This window comes from Hypanus sabinus, chromosome 1 (genome assembly GCF_030144855.1).
Source record: "Hypanus sabinus isolate sHypSab1 chromosome 1, sHypSab1.hap1, whole genome shotgun sequence".
Taxonomy (NCBI): domain Eukaryota; kingdom Metazoa; phylum Chordata; class Chondrichthyes; order Myliobatiformes; family Dasyatidae; genus Hypanus; species Hypanus sabinus.
The window spans coordinates 69,542,986-69,562,877 of NC_082706.1; the positions used below are offsets into that span (position 1 = coordinate 69,542,986).

Consider the following 19,892-nt stretch of genomic DNA (forward strand, 5'->3'; position numbering starts at 1 on the left):
TATTGATTATGTCTTAATAAGCACTTGTATTAACAGCCAAACCATGTATTAAAAACAATGAATTACATGGTTTTCCTCGTGAGAATCCTTATATCTCAGTACTGTAAAGAGTAGAAGTCAGTTGTCAGGAAACTTGCCCTAACTCACTGCTTCTCCATGAAGTGGTGTGGGACCATTGCTCAACACTGTAAGGTGCCAGGCTCATGAAGGTACTTCTGGCAGGGTGCATGCAGTGGCAAAGGGACACGGGGTTTCCCTCCGCGGATGTACACATAGTGGCCACTTTATTAGGTATACCTGCTCACCAGCTTGTTAATACAAATATTGACTCTGCCAATTATGTGGCACTGACTCAATGCATAAAAGCATTTAAGTGTGGTCAAGAAGTTCATTTGTTGTTCAGACCAAATGTAAGAATGGGGAAGAAATGTGATCTAAGTGACTTTGTCTGTGGAATGACTGTCGGTACCAGATGGGGTAGTTTGAGTATCTCAGAAACTGCTGATTCCTGGGATTTTCACTCATCATAATCCCTAGAGTTTACGGAGAATTATGTGAAAAATATAGAAGGATACAGTGAGTGACACTTCTGTGAGTGAAAATGGCTTGTCAATGAGAATGGCCAGACTGATTCAAGCTGACAGGAAGGTCAGAGTAACTCAAATAACTACTCATTACAACAGTGGTGTGCAGAAGAGAATCTAAAAGCACAACACGTCAAACCTTGAAGTGGATGAACTACAGCAGCCAAAGACCATAAACGTACACTCAGTGGCCACTTTAATAAGAGTGTCCACTGAGTGTATAATGTGGACCTGCCCCTCCAAAAGCAATGAAATTCAATTTCTGAACCTGTTGTGTAATGAAATAAATATACTTGAATGCTCCTGATAGAATAGAAATCTTGCTTCAGCAGTGGTTTCCTTCGTTATGGTATAAAAATTCATTAGCCTGATCAGTGAGACATTTGAAAAGTGAATCAAAAATCCAGCCATCTCTTGTTATGACCAGTAAATGCTGCAGGTGAGTTGAGCAGTTTCACAGAAGAGGGAGATCTACTCTGCTGTGTTCTGGGCTAGTTATTCTTAGCTAGCAGACCAGATAAGAGCATGTGGGTAAACACTTACAAAAAAATTCTAATTTAGGAAGGTCACTCAGAGAAATGGTTAAAACCTAATGTTGTTAGGCTTCACGTGTGGAGTCTGGACCAGTGATTGTGTTTCAGAAATCACTGAAGCACTGCCACAACAAAACAGCACCATCATCAAGGACGCAGACCGTCCAGGGCATGCTCTCTTCTCACTGCTGTGGTCAGGAAAGAGTTTCAGGACCCTTTAAGTCCCACACCACCATGAAGCCTGATAAGACTGATATGGAACGGCCAATGTCCAGGCTATCAGGCTGCTGAACAAGTATGGATAACTTCAGGCACCTCAACACTGAACTAATTCTGTAACCAATAGTGTCACTTTCATGGACTCTACAACTTATGTTCTCAGTATTATTTATTACTAAATATTATTTTGCATTTTCACAGATTGTCTTTTACACATTGATTCAAAGTATGCATGTGTCACCAAATACTATGCTGAGGTTCATTTCTTGCAGGCATTTACAGTAGAACAAAACACTGCAATTGAATCGATGTCAAACTGCAGACAAAGGTTAATAAACATTCAATGTCCAAAAGAAGACAAACTGTGCAAATGCAAAAAAATCAAATTATGATAATAAATTACTTATCAGGAGCCTGGTAGTTGTAGGGTAATAACCTCCTGATGGTGTGGGACCCAAGGCTGCTGTACCTCCTTCCTGATGGTAGTAGTGAGACGAGAGCATGGTCTGGATGGTGGGGGTTCTTAATGACAGATGCTGCTTTTTATGGGCCGCATATAAATGTGCTTAATGGACTTTGCCATTCCATATAACCAGTCTTGTCACTGTACATCTATAGAAGTTTATGCAGTGCTGGAAAGAAATATCTTGATAAGGGGGGAAGATTTTTAAATATTTTTACGGAAGCAAATGAGTTAAATCTGGTCATAACTATCTTACATTAAAATACTCTTCTTTTGATTACTCTGGCATTTATGTCCAGACATGAGGTTTAATTATGAGCACTTGAAATAACAGACATCAGTTGAACAGTGTGAAGATGTTGAAGAACTATCTTTAAGATGCATGTATATTTAAAGGCATCTGCTCTTTGAAATGCTTATCCCACTACAAATTCAATCCCACTACTGTGTAGAGTATTGAAACCTTGCTGCTCTGAGGGAGCCAGAGCATAACTTATTATTAAAAGAGAGCACTACATTTACGTAAGATTTGTTTTTACAATTGTCAGGTGTTGTTAGTCTTTTCACAACAGATATACTACTTTTTAAACTGAATTGTATCAGAATCAGGTCTAACATCACTGATGTATATCATGAAATTTGTTGTTTTGCAGCAGCAGTGCAGTACAAGACATGAAACATGATAAATTACAACAAGAAATATACACTCAGTGGCCACTATATTAGGCACCACTTGCTGCCTTTTGTCAGCTTGAATTGGTCTGGCCATTCTCCTCTGACCTCTTTCATTAACAAGGTACTTTCACCCACAGAGCTCCCACTCACTAGATGTTTTTGTTTTTTTTCTCAGGATTCTCTTGTAAACTCTAGAGATTGTTTTACGTGAAAAGCCCAGGAGATCAGCCATTTCTAAGATACTCAAATCTGGCACCAGTACTCATTCATTCCATGGTCAAAGTTACTTAGATCACATTTCTTCCCCATTCTGTCGTTTGGTCTGAATAGCAACTGAACCTCTTGACCATGTGTGCGTGCTTATTTGCATTGAGTTGTTGCCACATGATTGGATGATTAGATATTTATATTAATGATATTTATATTACAGGCATAGTTAGTAAAGTGACCACTGCGTGTATATTGTAAAATTTGTTGTTTTGCAGCAGCAGTAAGTTGCAATACACAAAATATACTATAAATTACAATAAGAAATAGATATTAATAGTGCAAAAAGAAAGCAAAAATAGAGAGGTAGTGTATATGGGTTTATTGTCCATTCAGAAAGCTGATGGCAGAGGTGAAGAAGCTGTTCCTAAAATGTTGAGTGTAGGTTCTTGTGCCTCCTCCCTGTTGATAGTACTGGTGCAGTAGAGGAAATCAGTCAAGCTACTCATGCATGAGGCAGCATGGTAATGTAGTGGTGAGCACAATGCTTTACAGTACCAGGGACCCAGGTTCAGTTCCTCCTGCTGCTTGTAAAGAGTTTGCATGTTCTCCCTGTGACTCTGGGGGTTCCTTCCAGGTACTCTGGTTTCCTCCCAGAATCCAAAGTCCTGCCAATTGATAGGTTAATTGGTCTTTGGAAATTGCCCTGTGATTAGGCTAGGGTTAAATTGGGAGATTACCATGGCTTAAGCGACCAGAAGGGCCTATTCTTTGCTGTATCTCAAGAAATAAATAAAATAAATACGGAATTTCCACAGTGTGTGATAATGACTCTAATCTGCTTGTACTGTATACTATTGACTGAGGCTAGATTTGGTGGAGAGTCTCTCCTCTTTGATGTGTCTTGAGATCCACTGAAGAATAACAGCAGATTTTCAGCTTCGCATTCCAGATAAAGATTTGAGTACTGGGCAGATCAACCATGATCACATTGAAGGCAGTTCATTCTTGAAGGGTGGCCTGGTCTATTTTTGCTCCTTTCTGAGATTTTTTTGGGTTGATGTATAATGTTAATGTTCCTGTATGCTTAACACATAAGTCACATAAGTAGTGTTTGATGACTCGGGCCTGTACCCAGAGGAGTTCAGAAGAACAAAGTGGGATCTCATTGAAACCTAATAAATACTGAAGGACGTAGATAGAGTGGATATAAAGATGATATCTCCATTAGTGGGAGAGTCTAGTGTCCAAAGGCACAGCCTCAGAATAAAGGGACAACCATTTAAAACTGAGATGAGGAGGAACTTCTTCAGCTACAGATTTCTTCAAATTCCTCTACTGCAGCAGAGAGAGGAGGTACGGGAAACCAAAGGCACACACTCAGTGTTTTAGGAACAGCTCAGGTCAGAGGGTGGTGTATCTAAGGAGTTCATTACACACAGAGAGCCATGGAGGCCAAGTTATTGGGTGTATTTAAGGCAGAAATTGATAAGATTCTTGACTGGTAAGGGGATTAAGGGTTACAGGGATGCGAGAATAAGGTTTAGAAATGATAAATCTGCAGGAGCCTAATTTAGCTACTATATCTCATGTTTAATGCCCAGAAAACACCCCCGAGTATGCACCATTCCCTGTGTACCGCGACAAAGGGTGAGGAAGTTTGCTGAAGTGGTGCTTGAACACGTAACCTTTGGGTTCAGCTTGGGTATAATATGGAGACCCTACTGAAGCCCAACCCAATCAAAGGGAATCCAAACCCAAACAGCCCCTAAATAATTATACTTTGCATCCCTGCTCTAGCCCCTTCTAGACCCATTTTGAGACAGACAAAGGTAATTCATAAGCTGCTACACTGACATTGGTACTGATAGTGGGGAGTCTATGATCAGAGGGCACGGCCTCAGAATAGAATGACATCCTTTTAGAACAAATATAAAAAGAATTGCTTCAGTCAGAGGCAGTGAAACTGGAATTCATCACCACAGGCAGTTGTGGAGGCCAAATCAATTGGTATATTAAAAGCAGAGGTTGATAGGTTCTGATTAGTAAAAACACCAAATGTAATGGGGAGAAGGCAGGAGAAAGGGGGTGAAAGGGATAATAACTCAGCCATGAATGGATGGTGGAGCAGACTCAATGGACTGAATGGCCTAAACCTGCTCCTGTGTCCTATGGACTTGTGCTCAGAGAATACATGAGGTTCTACTAGCAAATTCAGCCAGACAGAATGAAAATTCAAATATCCAGTCAGAGTATACATCTGACTCAAATCAGATGCATATAGATGACATCAAAGGGCAGGACACAAGGGACTGAATTATGAAGAGACAATGGATTTTTAAGCTGGAAAGAGTGTAGAACAAATTTACAAGGTTGTTGCAGGACTAAATAGACAGTTATAGGGAGAGACAGATAGGCTGGAACTTTTTCCTTGAAAGATAAAGATATGGATGAGTTTTATTTGTCACACGTACATCAAAAAATGCAGTGAAATCTGTCATTTGTGTCAAATCGTCAGCAAGAATTGTGCTGGGACATGCATCTGGCACCATCATTGCATGTCCACAGCTGACTAACCCTGGCTTATGTCTGGGTGGAAACTGGAGCATCTGGAGGAAACACGTGTGCCTACGAGAGAAAGTACAATCTCCTTACAGCCGGCGATGGGGATCAAACCACAATCCTACAGCTGGGTGTGCTACCATGCTCCTGTGTAGATTGAGGGATGGATGTGTATAAAATTATAAGGGACGGTGAATACACACAATCTTTTGCAACCCAGGGTTGGGAAATCAAGAACTAGAGGGCACTTGATTAAGGTGAGGGATGAGAAAGGTAATAAGATGCTGCGGGTTAACTTTTCACACATAGGGTGGTCCGTATATAAAACAAGCTGCCAGAGGAAGTCATTGAAGCAGGTATGTTAACAACATTTTTAAAGCTACTTGGACAAGTATATAGATAGGAAAGGTTTTGAGAGATATGGAACAACCTCAGGCAAATGGGACTAGCTTAGGTTGGAATCTTGGCTGGCGTAGATGTATTGGGCCAAAGGACTTGTCTCCATGCTCTATGAGAGTCTGACTGTAAATCAGAAATAGAGTCAGAACACAGAACATATAACTTCACAGCACAGTACAGCCCCTTCAGCCCACGATGTTGTGTTGACCTTAAAACCTACTCTGAGATCAATCTAACACTTCCCTCCTACATAGCCCTCCAGTTTTCTATCACCCATGTGCCTATTTAAGAGTTTAAATATCCCTAATGTATCTGCCTCTGGCAAGGCATTCCATGCACCCATCACTCATGAGTACATAAATATACTGGAAATATTCAGTGTATCAGACAGCATCTGTGGAGATGGAAACATAATTAGCATCTCGAGTTAATAACTTTTTATCAGCACAAGTTCTGGTGAAAAACTAGTGGCCCAAAATGCTATCTCCATATCTCTATCCACAAATGCTGCCTGGCCTGCTGAATATCTTTGCATTTTCCATACTTTTCAATAGATAATCAGCTTTTGTAGAACTTTGGTCAAGTACCCAAGGGTGACCTTAAGCTAAGGCTGGAACTAGTTGACTATCTGTAGCTCCTCCTGTAACCTGAAAGCTCTGAGCAACACAGTGGGAAGGAAATAATTTATCAGGCATAGACATTGTTAGGTGGGAATTCAGTGTCTGCTCTGCCCACCAGCAGAGTTCCTTTTGGTCACCTTGTGTCTACACTGCCATTTGAGCTGTGAGGGCTGTATTTGGAAGAAGAGATGAAAATGATTTATTTCACATACATTGGTTTGTTTATGTTCAGTCTGCCACTGGCTTTGCAGATATTCCCAGCTGCAAACTGTAGGTATAGATGGGCAATCAAGCCACGGGGAGTTCTCCCGGTGGTGCTTCCCTTTGTTCTGGATTTTGTGGTCCGATTTAAATTAGTCCTAATCCATGATTTATGGTAGAAAGGGACACTTCTGATCAGATCTGAAATAATATTATGATTCACAAAGCCATCCCACGAGATGAAAGCTGTTTGCCACATCAAAGTAAGGAACAGCAACAGAGGAAGCACTAGTTTTTTTTCTAATTTGTGTAGGGAGTAGTCATTGAGAGCTGTGAAGCCATAACAAAGTGAGTGGGTAGACAGTCTAAAGTATAAAGGTTGACATTTCTAAGCTTGTTGTCAGTTCTTAACCTGCAAATCAATGCAATTCAATCTGTTAATTACATTGCTTAATGCCAGTTCATGGAATGATGTGAAGATTTGGTAAGCAGGCTACCCTTTCAAAAAGAAGCTCATAATATCAAGGGGTTAGGTTAGGGGAACACAATGCACAGCGCCCCACGGTAGTTTGAACAGATAAAGACAAGGTACAGGGTTCAAGTAAGTAATAGCTATTTACTGAATTTACAGTCTGCACTTTAATGTCAGATGTTCTTCTAACAAGCATCTACAATAACCACTGAAGCAAGAAACCCTGATATGCCTGTCTTATAATTTTGAGCAAGTGAGGGGTAAACTGTTTTTTACACACAAAAGGTGGTGAACATTTGGAACAACAAGAGAGACATTGGAGGTAGATACACCATTTAAAATGGGTTAGTACAAGCCTAATGGTATAGACATTGAGAGGCACAGTGGTCAGCTTGGAGAAGCTGGGCTGAAAGGGCTTGGCTTCTGTGCCATTCATTTCAATGATGTCTATCATTCTAACAAATCACCTAAGGAAGCCTTCTTAAATAGGAAGGAAATAATCAGGCAAGCAGAGCTAATTTATAGACCAGGTGAAAACGTAACTCTGTCTGGGCTACTAAGCAAATGAAGGCAACTTAAATTCGGGTCCTAAATTCCTACTTGGTTTTTTTGTCAGCTAGTGTATTCTTAAACCAGATTTTGTTTGTGTTTATGACTAAAGTCTCCTGGTACTTGTAAAATGACTGTACAACCACTCGTCCAGCAACCTCATGTCAACAATTTCCAATGCCCATTATAGGAAGAAACTATCTATGGGCTGTGAAAGCATCTCATATTTGTTCAGTAATGCACTTCTATGATCTCATGATTCCATTAACCGTACCTGGCATTAACATTCATTCAAACTTATACAGTATATTACAATTTGCACAGACTATGATAACTCCTGAAGGACTATTTAAATTAATTCAAACAAAGTGATAAATTAAATTATTTCAACATATTTTATGCTTGAATACAATTATCACAATTACAGCATCAATAAGTTAATGTAACTTATTTGGATCCCTGATCATGAAATGCTGAAAGAAAGTGAATAAAAAAATAAATATTAATTTGGTCTGTGTTTGTGCAGGTGTTTATATCCAGTCCTTGTCTTTCTCGAGTTGAAAAGATTTAATTTTCTTTCAGGTTTCCACGTATGATTTCAAATCTCAATTTCTGAAAATTCTCATCACGTATGAAGTGCTAGTAGTGTTATACTGTTTACTTCTTAACTTGCATATGCATCTTATTATTTGATAATTTATTTGTGGTATTATTACTTTGTTTGTTATGTATGTGATTTTATGTATTACATTGTGCACCTTGGACATAATTTCATTTAGCAGTACGGTCGAATGACCTGTACTTCAAAGATTTTGAAATCAGATATCCTGTAACAAATTTGTTTTCAGAATTAGCAAGTGCTTTCATGAAAAATTTTCTATTAGAAGCCTAACTTTGTGAAAGTTTAGGACTGAAGGTCACATTCTCTGCAGAGCTTTCCAGATCAGATCTGTTTACAAATCCCAGCATGCAGCATTCTGAGCATGTGCAGTGTGGAAAAGTCTTTTAATGGGGTTGGAAACATTAGACTTAGGTTTGTCATTGCGTTTATCAGAAAGAAGGCTGTTGGAATTTTATCTTTAAAAACAGCTGAACGGTAAATATTTATAAAGATCTTTATAGAGATAATGTTTCACAAAGGAAAAGAAGTCTATAATTAAGTTATTATTGTACTGCAGGAATCTGCTGGTTTTAGTTTGTCAGAAGTCGACTAGTCTGGGAATAAAATATATTATTCCTGTTATTTTTCCTGTTATTTGAGGAAAGGGGGAATTATGAGTGTGAGGGCAGCTTGTTGTTCTCAGTGTCGGATGTGGGACGCCCTGGAGTCTCCTAGCCTCCCGGACGTCCACATCTGTGCCAGGTGCGCCGAGCTGCAGCACCTAAGGGACTGTGTTAGGGAACTGGAACTGCAGCTCGATGACCTTCGTCTGGTCAAGACGAGTGAGGAGTTGATAGGAGTTACAGGCAGGGGCCATGGGAGGCAGACGAGTGGGTCATGGTTAGGAGGGGGAAGGGGAAGAATCAGGTATTAGAGAGTACCCCAGTGGCTGTACCCCTTGACAATAAGTACTCCTGTTGGGGGGGGGGGGGGGGGGAAGACCCTGTCTGGGGGAAGCAACAGTGGCCGTGACTCCGGCACAGAATCCGGCCCTGTAGCTCAGAAGGGTAGGGAAAGGAAGAGGAAGGCAGTAGTAATAGGGGACTCGATAGTTAGGAGGTCAGATAGGCAATTCTGTGGATGCAGTCAGGAGACCCGGATGGTAGTTTGCCTCCCTGGTGCCAGGGTCCGGGATGCTTCCGATTGCATCCAAGATATCCTGAAGTGGGAGGGTGAGGAGCCAGAGGTCATGGTACATATAAGGTACCAATGACATAGGTAGGGAAAGGGAAGAGGTCCTGAAAGGAGAATATAGGGAGTTGAGAAGAAGGACCACAAAGGTAGTAATCTTGGGATTACTGCCTGTGCCACGCAACAGTGAGAGTAGGAATTGAATGAGGCGGAGGATAAATGCCTGGCTGAGTGATTGGAGCAAGGCGCAGGGATACAAATTTCTGGGTCATTGGGACCTCTTTTGGGGCAGATGTGACCTGTACAAAAAGGACTTGAATCCTAGGGGGACCAATATCCTGGCAGGGAGATTGCAAAGGCTACTGGGGAGACTTTAAACTAGAATGGTTTGGGGGTGGGAATCAAATTGAAGAGACTAGGAGAGGGGAGGTTAGTTCACAAATCGAGAAAGCTAGTAGACAGTGTGTGAGGGAGTCACAGATGTTTGTGGAGGCCAAGTCAATGTGTGTATTTAAAGCAGAAATTGATAGGTTCTTAATTGTTAAGGATTATACTGAGAAAGTGGGAGAATGGGGTTGGAAAAAAAATCAGCATTAATTGGATGGTGAAATAGACTTCACCGAATAGGCCGAATGGCCTAACTCTACTCCTATATCTGACAGTCCTATGGCCTTTGGCTTTTCCTGGCTTTTGAGCCAGTCAAATTTCTGAATACTTTTGAATGATCGTTTTAAGTAAAGTGAATCAGTTTTAAAATGACATAAAATAGTGACTAAATTCTACTGAAATGGTGCCAGTTCAACGGGCAGATTCTCCAATGAAACTGCAGAGAATTGTGATCTACACCTGGTCTCCATTTCAAAAAGTAATCAGGAAAGAACATTTGCCTGAAAGTTGCAAACTTTCTGATTCTGAGCTGATTACCAGAAGCTGTGTATTGATTGCAGTTGGTAGTTCTTCCAGCAATTTCCATTCCTTTGGTTTTTGTACAGGTTGTTTAGTGCCATCTTTCAAAATCAGAATCAGGTTTATTATCACTGAGACGTCATGAAATTTATGGTTTTGTGGCAGCAGTACAGTATATTAAAAATATGACGAGAAATATAAAAAATAAGTGGTGGAAAAAGAGAGCAAAAGAGTGAGGTCATGATCATGGTCATGCTTCATTCAGAAATCTAATAGTGGAGGGGAAGATGTTATTCCTAAAATGTTCAGTGTGTGTCTTCAGGCTCCTGTACCTCCTTTCTGATGGTAGCAATGAGAAGATGGCGTGTCCTGGCTAGTGGGGGTCCCTAATGATTGATGAGGCATCTTTATGAGGCATCGCCTTTCAATGCTGGGGAGGCCAGTGCCCACGATGGAGCTGGCTGAGTTTACAGTTTTTTCCAATCCCGTGCAGTAGCCTTGCCATACCAGATGGTGATGCAACAAGATAGAATGCTCTCCATGGTACTTGTAGAAATTTGCTAGAGTCTTCGGCAGTTTACTAGTCTTTCTACAGGAAATGTGAAGCCCCTGTCAATGTTTTGCCTCAATAATGAATTGAATGCCAGTGGTGTTTTGTAAAATAGCTCTTACTGTCTGAATTGCTGCCAGAACAATAACGATCATAGTTGTGCACCATGTTTACCTAAATAACGTTATAGTCAAGTGACATAATTTTGTGTCGGACAGAAGTTGTGTCATTGCAACATAGTGCTTTCAAACTATTAAAATAATTCTAACATCTTAAAAATTCATTGGTGCTTTGTGGGATGAATGGATTCAAAGATTAATTAAAGAAAAAATGGTCTTTAAGATATCCAGCAATTTTCAGACATCCATAGTAATTTACTGTTAATGGTGTGCTCATTGTAATATCGTCATGGTCATTATGGAGGAAATACAGCAGCCAGAGTTTAGAGTGAGCTCCCAGAAACAACAAAGTGATGATTCATAAGCACAAGTGATTCTGCAGATGCTGAAAATCCAGAACAATGCACACATGATGCTGGAGAAACTCAGCAGATCAGGCAGCATCTAAGCAAACAATTGAAGTTTCAGTCCAAGACCCCTCATTAGGACTGTCTTGTTGAATTATGAGAGGTATAGATAAGATGAAGTTTTTCAGGGTAAGCAAAGCATTCCAAAAGGAGATACATCTGAAAGAGCAACATTCATTTAGTCCTGCCCAGAGTATTGTGCTTCAGTCTCCAGAGTGGGAATTGAACTGTCCACCTTCTGACCCAGAGAACATTACCCTCTGTGTCACAGCTGCAACCAAGAGAAGGAATCACTGATATGGGTAAACAATGTTAAGAAAATATGTTGACTAACATAATTCTCTTGTCTGGCTAATAAATTGAGTGATAGAATTACAGAGCAGAATTAGATCGTTCAGCCCATCTAGTCTGTGCTGAAACATTTTAAACTGCCTACCCCAATAAACCTGCACAGACACCTTAGCCCTCCATACCCCTACCATCCATGTACCTGTGCAAAGTTCTCTTAAACATTGAACTGGAGCTCATATGTACCACCTGCACTGGCAGCACCTTCCACACTCTCACAACCCTCTGAGTGAAAAATCTTCCCCTCATGTTCCCCTTAAACTTTTCATCTTTCACCCCTATCCAATGACCTCTGGTTGTAGTCTCACCCAACCTCAGTGGAAAAAGTCTACTGGCATTTACTCTATCTATACTCCTCATAATTTTGTATACCTCTATGAAATCTCCTCTCAATCTTCTGTGTCTAAAAAATACAGTCCTAACCTATCCAATTTTTCCATATAACTCAGGTCCTCCAGAACTGGCAGCATCCTTGTAAATTTTCTTGGTACTCTGTTAAGTTTACTTACATCTTTCCTGTAGGTAGGTAGCCAAACTGCTCACGATACTGCAAACTAGGACTCACCAATGTCTCATATTACTTAAACATAAAGTTCCATCTCCTGTATTCAATACTTTGGGAAATGAAGGCCAATGTGCCAAAAGCTTTCCTTATGACCCTATCTACCTGCGGCACCACTTTACATAATGAAAGCAATTTGTCACTATAAAACTTCAGTACAAGAAGTTTCAAGTTGGGACCTGAATGAATGAGAGTGAAGGTGGAAGATTGAGCGTGGAACCAATGTAAATTATACCGAAGTTTCAAAGTAAATTTATGGTCAAAGTACATATATATCACTATATTCTACCTTGAGATTCATTTTCTTACAGGCATTTACAGGAAAGTAAGGAAATACAACAGAATTTATGATAAACTTTACAAAAATAAAGAATGACAACCAATGTGCAAAAGAAGACAAATAGTGCAAAAAAAGAGTAAATAAATATAAGAGCCTGAGTTGTAGAGTCCTTTGGTTGTGGAATCAGTTTAATGTTGAGCTGGATGAAGTTATCCATGCTGGTTCAGGAGTCTGATATTTGAAGAGTAATAACTGTTCATGAACCTGGTAGTGTGGGACCGAAGGCTCCTTTACCTCCTTCCCAATGGTAGATGCAGTGACTTTAATGATTAGTCAAGTTATTCATTCTACTTCTGCTGTGTGGGGAAGGTAAAAACTCAAGTTAAAAAGGGAGCATAGGTACAGTTTCTATTGATTTACAATGTTGTATGGACTTCTGGACATAACTTTGACATTAAAGGTACAAATACCAAATGTCAGAGCTAGCACTGTTGACCATATTAAATTAGATGAAATGATGAACTGCACACATACAACCTAGACCGGGGGTCGGCAACCCGCGGCTCCGGAGCCACATGTGGCTCTTTTACGTCTGTGCTGCGGCTCCCTGTTGCTTTGGGAAATAATTGGTTGTGGCGACCCTTTTCCTGGCACATCCGAACCGACTCACTATTAGATAGCCTACGGGGGTTTGCGAGCACAGAGCTTTGGAGCCTCTGCGCCATGGGGGGCAGGTTGAGGGAGGCTTAAAAGTGAGGCTGAAGATTTCGAATAAAGTTTTTTCCTTCGACTGCAGTTACCGACTCCGTGTCGTAATTTTAGCGCTGCGTGTAGCACACCGCTACATGGTCAGTATTTAATTAAAATGTATTTTATGTTAGTTTGTTAGTTTTTGAAATGTAATTCTAAATTTGAAGATTATGGTGATCTTGTACAATCTAAATAAGACGTTGTGGCGACCCATTTCCTGACACATCCGAACCGGCTCACAATTAGCCAGCGCTCAGGCTAAGTTAGATAGCCTACGGGGGTTTGTGAGTACGTGCCTTTTGCAGCATCCGCGCCCATGGGGGGCGGGTTGAGGGAGGCTTAAAAGCAAGGCTGTTTAGTTCGAATAAAGCTATCTTTGACTGCAGTTTACTGACTGCGTGTAGCACACCGCTACAACGTGTTTTTATCGCTGGCTGTCCAGAGGGGAGGTGCTGAAACGCTTTGTTGCGTGTCTGGAAGAAGAGAAAACTTTCCTGGGCAGCAAAGGGCTCACCTTTCCTGAGCTGGAACAGCCAGAGTGGCTGGAAAAGCTACACTTCATGGTAGACATGACAGCGCACCTGAACACGCTGAACACAGCTCTTCAACGGGGTAAGGACGTACAGCCCTGCACATGTTGGAGGATGTTTTGGCATTCGAGCGCAAGTTGACGTTGCTTGCCAGAGATTTACAGAAAGGCACATTGTCTCACTTCCCCAATTTGAGAGAGTTCAAACAAGGTCACGACATGATAAATTCGGAGTATTTACATTCTGCAATCATTGCAATGCAAACATCGTTTGGGAAACGCTTCTGTGAGTTCAGAGAGGGAAAAAACACATTATCCTTCCCGGTCACTCCCCTAAGCATCGATCCATCCCTACTGAATACGATTGCATTGTCAGGTGTGAGTCAACCTGACCAAGTATGATAAATGTTTTAATTGCCTATTATTTTACGTATATTCATATGTTTTCATTGTTCAGTGAAATAGTCCTTTTATTTTTCAGGTTGACAGCTGGCTGACGTTATTTTTGGTTTGCTGCTGGCGGCAAATTTAAGTTTGGCGTTTTTCATAAATACAAGAAGGACTCAAATAGACGTTGAGTATTTTACTTAAAAGTAACCTTCAACCCAACGTCTTTTTTTCGGAGTTCAAAATGTTTTTGTTGCATGCAGAAATGTAATTTCGTTTTCTCTGCAGGAGTTCATCAATTTCATAAATGCAACACATTATAGTTTGTTTATACATAGCATAAAGGCAAAACAAAACGTTGTATGCAGTGTTATTTCATTTTAAATGTCAAACGGGTTTTGCGGCTCCCAGTGTTTTCTTTTCTGTGGGAAACGGGTCCAAGTGGCTCTTTCAGTGGTAAAGGTTGCTGACCCCTGACCTAGACTATTTGACTTCTTAGCTGCCAATGCAGCACATGGAGCTGAGGCTGTTTCACAGTCTGCTGTAAAATGCCACTGCAGAAGAACAAAGACTTCCACTTTTCAATCTGACAATGTGGGCTCTGTGCCACAATAGATAAGATGTTGGACTTCTACTGATATGTATGAAATAATTCAAAGGTTGTTGGTTCAAGTCCTATCAGAGAGGATGTTTACATGGTGGCATAGTGATTAGTGTAACACTTTTACAGGGCCTGTGACCCGGGTTCAATTCCCGCCACTGTCTTGTAAGGTTTTATATGTTCTCCCCATGACTGCATAGATTTTCTGTGGGTGGTCCAGTTCCTTCCCACTTTCCAAAGATGTACAGGTTAGTAAGTTAATTGGTCACATGGGCGTAATTGGGCAGCTTGGGCTCATTGGATTGGAAGGGCCTGTTACTGTGCTGTATCCCTTTACATAAAATCTAAGTGCAGTTTCGGTTTGGAAAGGATGCAAGCATGCTCAATAAATCCAGCAACCATAATAGAATCAATGAAAGACCACACAAAACATCCAGCAAACCATTCAAGTTGCACTCAGTTAGAAATACTCACCTAAAGTATGGGATCAAAGTTGGAGGAAAGGCAGACACTAGACATTCACTAAACCATTCAAGTTACACACAGTGGCTTATCCAAAGTGTACAGCACACTTCCAACGTTTCCGATGCACCATCCCGATTTCGTCCTTTCAGCTTGCTAGATTTATACTCTGCTGGCTCTGTGGTTGCAACAGATAAACAGTGTCTAGTGGGAAGTGCTGCCATACTCCTAGAAGGGCCAATCCCTAGTTGCCGTGGGGAGCGGCTTTCAATGAACAGGTAAGATGCACACATACTGGAGCAATAAATCAGGTTTCTTGTGTTCTCTTTTAATTGAACCATTTATAGGGTCTTGTTATTCAACCTATTAAAATTTATTTACTATGATTTAAATTTACAGATATAGTGTAGATTAATGGTACCCTCGGGCTAAGGAACTTCATCCTCACTCTGTTCTAAAGGGAGATCCCACTTTTCTGAAGTTGTGTACTCTGGTATTTTTTTCTCTGGATTCTGATTTTTTTTTTGTTGCATGATCAGAGGTGGAGAGGGTCATCAAGTTTAAATTCCTCAGTATTATTATTTCAGAAGACCTATCCTGGGATCACATAAGTACAATTAAGAAGAAAGCATGGCAGTGCCTCTACTTCCTTGGGAGTTTGCAAAGATTCAGCAGGGCATATAAAACTTTGACAAACTTCTACAGATGTGCAGAGGAGAGTATATTGTCTGGCTGCTTTACAGCCTGGTATGGACACACAAATACCCTTGAATACAGCTCTGTTCATCACGGGTAAAACTCTACCCACTATTGAGAACATCTACTTGGAGTATAGTCACAGGAAAGCAGCATCCATTGTCAGGGAACCCCACCACCAAGGCCATGCCCTCTTCTTGCCGCAGCCATGAGGAAAAAGGTACAGCAGCCTCAGGACAATCACCACTTGGCTCAGGAACAATTATTACCCTCTCAACCATCAGGCTCTTAAACCAAAGGGATAACTACACTTAGCCCCATCACTGAAACGTTCCCTCAACCCATGGACTCTTCATAACATGTTCTCAATATTCATTACCTGTAGATTTATTATTATTTTTGTATTTGCGCTGTTGTCTTTTGCACACTGGTTGAATGCTTAAGTTGTGTGGTCTTTTGTTGATTCTATTGTGGTTATTATGTTATTATGGATGTATTGACTATGCCTGCAAGAAGATGAATCTCAGGGTAATTTATGGTGACATGTATATACTTTGATAATAAATTTACTTTGGCGCCAGATTCTCCAAATATTGCTAAAGTTGTGGGCTCCGATTGTAGACACTCGTTATATGAAACAAGTCCATTAATACAACATCAAATGGTGCCCTCATGTGCTCCCTGTTTATCTCATCCAAACACTTAAGGTCAATGATGTTTCATCAGAACTATAGTCCCTTTCCAATCAAACGTCAATGACTGGCAACATTAACTCTGCAACCTTTCTCCACAGAGCTGCCAAATCTGCTAGAGATGTCTGACACCATCAATTTTCAATGTGAACAGCCTAACAGATACAATTGGATGAAGAAATTTATCTATAATGGGTGTTCCATTTTGTACCAACTTTGTCACTCTTTGCTTTTTATATCAATTTGTTTCATTGGTCTCTTTACCTTTTCAGTCCAGAAACCAGTACAAAAGATGGATGCCAAAAATAATCAGGTAAAAGTATGATTGGAAAATAACTAATTGATCTTCACTTAAATCAAAACTTTACAATTAAAAGAGAAGCAAGACATCACATTTCCCTTGCCTCAGGGGCAAACTGCAAATAATTTCTTGTGGCAGCACACCAAAGCGACGGACACTCAGTGGCCAGTTTATTGGGTACACCTATACACCTGTTTGTTAAATCAAATATCTAATCAGCCAATTGTGTGGCAGCAACTCAATACATAAAGGCAGGCATGATGAAGAGTTTCAGTTATTGTTCAGACCAAGAAATAGAATGGTGAAGAAATACGATCTTGGAAAGAAATATTGACCGTGGAATGATTGTTAGTGGCAGATGAGTGGTCAGAGTATCGCAGAAACTGCTGATCTCCTGGGATGTTCATGCAGAATTAGAATTTACAGTGAATGGTATGAGAAACAAAAAGCATCCAGTAAGTGGCAGCTCCATGGGTGAGTGAGAGAGGTCAGAGGAGAATGGCCAGACAGGTTCAAGCTGACAGGAAGGCAACAGTAATTCAGATAATCATGCATTATAACAGTGGTGTGCAGAAGGGCATCTACATGTCAATCCTTGAAATGGGTGGACTACAGCAGCAGAAGACCACACCAGGCTGTACTGTACCTAATAAAGTGGCAGCTGAGTATAAAATCCTTAATTGCTGTAGCTTCTTCTACTGTCTTAAATATTGTTCAATACAATGGACATGGGAAATAAGAAAGGAATGGAACTGGGAATTGTGCCAAATCCTCTAGTGCTGGTAGAAAACACAAACTGATGTTTAACTGTTTTAATTGATCATGAAAAAGGTAAGTGCATCATTGTTGCTTCTTTGCACATAGATTTGGAACAACTCCAGATTACCAAACAATGGGTTGTGTGCTTAAAGTGCTGGTTTTAATCATCCCACATGTTTTTGTAAATTTCCAGATTGTAAACTGCAAGATAAGGGAGCCACATCTGACTACAAAGTTTGTTTTTGGAGGAGGGTCCTCATTATAATGAAGCTCCACCTCAGCATGGATGCAGCGTTGGCTGAGTGGGACTAAAGGGAGGCTTTTCTCATAGGCTGCCAGTTGTGTGCTGCAAGAATCAGTCTTGAGTCTGTTTCTTTTTATGTTGTATGACTATGATATAGATGATGGAATTGATGGCTTTATGGTCAAATTTGTGGATGATGCAAAGATAGGTGGAGGGGAAGGTAGTGTTGAGGATGCAGAGAGGTTGCAGAAGGGCTTGGACAGATTAGGAGAATGGGCAAAGAAGCGGCAAATGAAGTACAATGTTGGGAAGTATATGGTAGAAGGAATAAAAGCATGGACGATTTTCATGCTTTTCTAAACATGATTTTCTAAATGATTTTCTAAACATGATTTTCACAATTTTCTAAACGGAGAAATTTCAAAAATTCAAGGTGAAAAGAGACTTGGGAGTCCTCATGCAGGATTCCCTAAAGGTTAACTTGCAGTTTGAATTGGCAGTGAAGAAAACAGCAGTGTTAACATTAATTTCGAAAGGATGAGAATATAAAAGCAAGGACGTAATGCTGAAGCTTTATAAGACACATGTGAGGCCTTACTTGGAGGATTGTGTGCAGTTTTGGGTCCTTTATTTGAGAAATGATATGCCAACATTTGAGCAACACACACAAAATCCTGAAGGAACTCAGCAGGCCAGGCAGCAGTCGACATTTCAGTCCTTAGTGTGACACGAACTAAACCCTGGAGGAACACATTGGGCTGGGTGGTATTTGTGGAGGGAGAGTGGGGTGAGGCAGTTTATTTGGATGACCCGGATGCATATGTCAACTGTCCATTTCCCTCCATAGATGTTGACTGACCCATTGGCAATCTCTTGTGTCTGGACTCAGAACTAATGTGTTTGATTCATTTGTATTACCTTCTGTTCACCTTCACTGGTAAAACCTTTCTCAAAGTTCAAGTTGAAAGGAAATTTCCGTATATGTCAGATGCTGCCTGACTTGCTGAATTCCTCCATGTGTGTCCCTCTGGATTTTCCAGCATCTGCAGAATCTCTTGTGTTTGCATTTTGATGCTTAGTTTTGTTATTGGACAGTGTACAAAGATTGAGGACAGCCTGCTTCCAATCCAGTTTTTGTAGGTTTTAAGGGAATCATTGATGCAGGAGGTATACAAATGGGACAAACTGGTATGTAACTTGTGAGGTAGTACATTCTTTCTGCCTCTTGCAGTGGTCTCGTGTGCTCCTAACACTTGCTTGTCAAGTAAAAGTTTAGATTAGCTTTATGTGTCAAATGCACATAAAAACATCCAGTAAAATACATCCTTTTGCATCAAATCAAATCAGCAATGATTGTGTTGAGCAGCTCACAAGTATTGCTGTGCTTCCAGTGCCAACGTAGCAAGCCCACATCTCACTAACCCAAACCGTACATCTTTGGAATATGGGAGGAAAATGGAGAACCCAAAGGACACCAACACGGTTCATCAACCATGGGATTGAGTTTAGGAGTCGAGAGGTAATGCTACAGCTATGTAGGGCCCTGGTCAGACCCCACTTGGAGTACTGTGCTCAGTTCAGGTAGCCTCACTACAGGAAGGATGCGGAATCCATAGAAAGGGTGAAGAGGAGATTTACAAGGATGTTGCCTGGATTGGGGAGCATGCCTTATGAGAATAGGTTGAGTGAATTTGGCCTTTTCTCCTTGGAGCGACGGAGGATGAGAGGTGACCTGATAGAGGTGTATAAAATGATGAGAGGCATTGATCATGTGGATAGTCAGAGGCTTTTTCCCAGGGCTGAAATGGTTGCCACAAGAGGACACAGGTTTAAGGTGCTGGGGAGTAGGTACAGAGGAGATGTCAGGAGTAAATTTTTTACGCAGAGAGTGGTGAGTGCGTGGAATGGGCTGCCGGCAACGGTGGTGGAGGCTGATATGATAGGGTCTTTTAAGAGACTTTTGGATAGGTACTTGGAGCTTAGAAAAATAGAGGGCTGTGGGTAACAGGGGGTTACTTCTAAA

The 19,892-nt window shown here is 40.8% G+C and overlaps 1 long non-coding RNA gene across 1 annotated transcript in view; it reads right to left on the bottom strand.

Annotated features, from left to right (window-relative positions):
- Positions 1–27: 27 nt before the first annotated feature.
- LOC132394496 (uncharacterized) overlaps positions 28–19,892 on the bottom strand; it is a 54,942-nt gene continuing 35,077 nt past the window's right edge. The window contains exon 3 of the long non-coding RNA XR_009512342.1: positions 28–12,804. This is a non-coding gene — a long non-coding RNA (uncharacterized LOC132394496). The remainder of the gene's footprint in view (positions 12,805–19,892) is intronic.